The sequence below is a fragment of the Arachis ipaensis genome, chromosome B05 (assembly GCF_000816755.2).
Source record: "Arachis ipaensis cultivar K30076 chromosome B05, Araip1.1, whole genome shotgun sequence".
Classification (NCBI taxonomy): domain Eukaryota; kingdom Viridiplantae; phylum Streptophyta; class Magnoliopsida; order Fabales; family Fabaceae; genus Arachis; species Arachis ipaensis.
This window is the reverse complement of record NC_029789.2, coordinates 48057539-48061431: the sequence shown is the minus strand read 5'-3', so window position 1 is coordinate 48061431 and position 3893 is coordinate 48057539.

Here is a 3893-nt window from a genome sequence, read left to right as displayed (position 1 = left end):
TCTGCCCCTCCTGCCCATCAAAATCAAAGAATCCACCAATAAATTTTATTGAATCATTCAATCCCATGTTCCATAACCATATATACTTGTATAAATTAAAAACAGAAAGTACAAATCAAATTCAGTACATTCAAATCCCTAATTCTAAAAAGATACAATTAACCCCAACTAATAGAAGATATAAGGGGAAACAGGGGTTTTATGAACTGTGGCGGAGAGGTGAAAGGTCGACGCCGGGGAGATAAGGACGGATGGCAGCCACGCGACTCCACAACCACACAGAGGCACAGGGTGGATCGAAGATTAGGGATTTCATGCACCGTGGATAAGGAAGTATGGGTTTCATGCACCGTGGAGGAGGCACGAAAGCACGACACTAGACAGAGGAAGATGGATTTAGTGGCCAATCGGTGAACAAGGCTGACCTAGAACACGACGTAGGGTTTGAGAACGCCGTTCTTCCAGTTCACGTTTTCGAGGTGCTTGGCTGAGACGATTGTGAGGTCCAGGTTAGGTGATTTCGACGGAGGAAGCCGTGATGACGCCATTCGAGAAAAGGGAGAAAAGGAGCCTAGGTATCTCTCGACTGAGATAGAGAAAAAGATGAATGGAGAGTTTCGCTAGATGTAATAAAGAAAATGAAAATGAAGATTTTGGTTTTTTTTCTCTAATGATGATTGGGATTTTTTTTCTCTTTATCTAATATAATAGGATAGATGATAATTTCGGCAGTTTGTTCTAAATCTGCCATAAATCAAATGATATGGTGGTTGAGGAATTAAACCGCTGCAGCAACTGCCCAAGATCACCAGATAGTGGCATTTATTTAAACTGCTCCAAATTTATCACCGCTAACTCCCGCTTCTGTTGTAGTGATCTAGTACAATATTAAATATAATAATAATCATAGACTAATTATTGTGATTTACTATTAATTATTATTTTTTATTTTCAGAATTCAAGAAATTGAATATCATAGACGTGGTAGACGTTTTGTTCCTTTCAAGAAATTAAAATAGACCCATAACAGGATAAAACACAATACCGCTAAAATTTCATTGAATATTACACAGAGATTTATAATATAAAAAAAATCAGCTAAAAATTGACATTTTGGCTTTGGCCGTACATTTACAAAACATGGGGTAGGTTTGTGCAGAGTGCTGCGCACGATCAACGCATAATGTGATTGGAATAGATTCCGGTTCCCTTGCTTGACCATACTCTTATTCCAGATACAATGCATAAGGTAATGTTATCCATATTTCCCATCTTTTTGTTTTCTTCTTCCTAATATCATAATATTATTAATTTATTCTGATATCCACAAAATATGTTAATACTTAAAAAAGACTAATAATGTGGACGTGGCTCATACATCAATATCATATTCGATTTCCTTTTTTAAATATAACTCCAACCTACACCATACAGGCATACATGCATTGCCAAAAATATAATTTGAAATAACATTACTCGAATATGTGAATATTTATTCTATTTTTATTCGCTGGAGACATATAATTATCTATCTCAGTACGGAATAGATTTTTAATGGAACAAAATCTTAGACGAGACAGGACCAAATTTAAATAATACGGATAGTTTTTATGTGAATTATTATACAACAGAATAAAGTCTAATAGAAAAAAAATCTGCCTCTACCCTATTGCCACCCCTAAATATAATATACAACTTTATCTCATAAAGATTGGTCAAAAATAAAGAAAAAAAAAGGATTAAATTTTTATAATAGTCCTGAGATTTACGATTTTATTAATTTAGTTATTCAAATTCAAACTTTATTATATTAGTTTTTGAGATTCTTCTCCAAACACCGTATTAGTCCCTAAATTTTTTTGGTATTAGGTCAATGAATAGAATACTAAATTAGTTCTGACTCGATCATCACGTTAGATATAAGGTTAAATGATGTCATTGTTTCGTTTTTGCACTTAAATAAGGCAAAAATAATGTCATTTTAGAAAATGAGGATAGATAAAATGGTTTGAACATCATATAAACACTTATTCATCTTATCGTTTTGTCTTGTTTAAACGCAAAAAAAAATGCCGCTATTTAGTCTTATGCCTAGAGTGATAAGTCAGAGTCAGCTCAGCATTTTTTTCGCTAACTCAATGCTATAAAGAGTCTAGAAACTAATATAGTGTTTAGAATTGAGTAAATCCCTATAGTGGTCCCTGAGATTGACGCCGTGCACCAAAATCGTTCCTGAGATTCTAATTGTACCAATTATATCCCTGAAATTGGAAAAATTGCACCATATTAGTTCTTGACCCATTTTCCGTTAACGACGCGCAGACGTAGACCTTTGGTGACACGTGTCACCTCATGGTTTGGCCACGTGTAACGGTATGATGACGTGTCAGTCAACGATACGTGGCATACTGACGTGGATGGTTATGCCACGTGTCACAATGCTATTTTGCCACGTATCAGATTATGCCACGTGTTACAATGCTAAGCTATTTGTCCACGTGTCATCTACTATGTCATCGTTACATGTGCACCAAATTGGTCCGTTACTTTGCATCAAATGACTCATCTTAGTTGATGAAATTGAATATCGTGCACCAAATTTGTCCCTTCATCAGTTTTTTCTCATTTTTTTATAAATTTAAAATTCTCATTTTTTTTATACACTAGTTTTAATTATATTTTTTATTATACAAATTTTTATAATAACTTTTTTAATTTATAATTTTAACTTGTATCATTATAACACATGTTAACTAAAATCAAAACTTTATTATTGTCTCTTGTGTTTATTTGTATATGTTTTAATACTATTCAAGTCATGGTTACAATAAGTACTTATATTGATTAATAGTATAATATATGAAAAAGCTACCTAGCTAAGTTATAGATAAAATGAATTATTATAATCGACAGTATAAACTATCTTATTAATTTAGTGAGAAGTCAATTATAGGGGAAATCGGATATTCTTAAAATGAATGGAAATAATGAATTTATATTAGTTAACAAGTGTCTTATCAAGTATTCTTAAAATATTTATTAAAGTGTTAAATATTAAAAAATTGTATTAAGGAATATTATTATACTCTTAACCTACACTCTTTACTCAATCAACATCAATATCTCACATAATTTTTTTAATAAAATATGGTAGAAAAAATTGAATAATTAAAACTAAAACTTTAAAAATATTTTATAAAAATACTTGTATTTAAATAACTTGTGAAAAGATAAAATTAAAATTAGTGTATTTAAATATATAATGAGAATTTTAAATTTATAAAAAAAATGAGAAAAAATATATGAAGGGACTAATTTGATGCACGATATTTAATTTCAGAGACTAAAATGAGTCATTTGTTGCAAAGTAAGAGACCAATTTGGTGCACATGTAACGATGACATAGTGGATGACACGTGGACAAATATCATTGTGACACGTGGCATAATCTGACACGTAACAAAATAGCATTGTGACATGTGGCATAACCATCCACGTCAGCATGGCACGTGTCGTTGACCGACACGTCATCTTATTGTTACACGTGGCCAAACCATGAGATGACACGTGTCACCAAAGGTCCACACCATCAAGCCACGTCAGTGCGTCGTTAATGAAAAACGAGTCGGAAATTAATATAGTGCAATTTTTGCAATGTGAGAAACGTAATTAGTGCAATTAAAATCTTATTAGGGACGATTTAGTGCACGACGTCAATTTTAGAAACTATTATAAAAATTTAGTCATTTAGAGTTGAATCTTGTAGACTATTATAATGAATTTTAAATTTAAAAAACTAAAATAATAAAAACTGTAAATTTAAGAGACTACTTCAAGAATGAAAATGAAAGTAGGAGCGAACCTTAGTGTATATAAAAGGAGACTATGGCTCT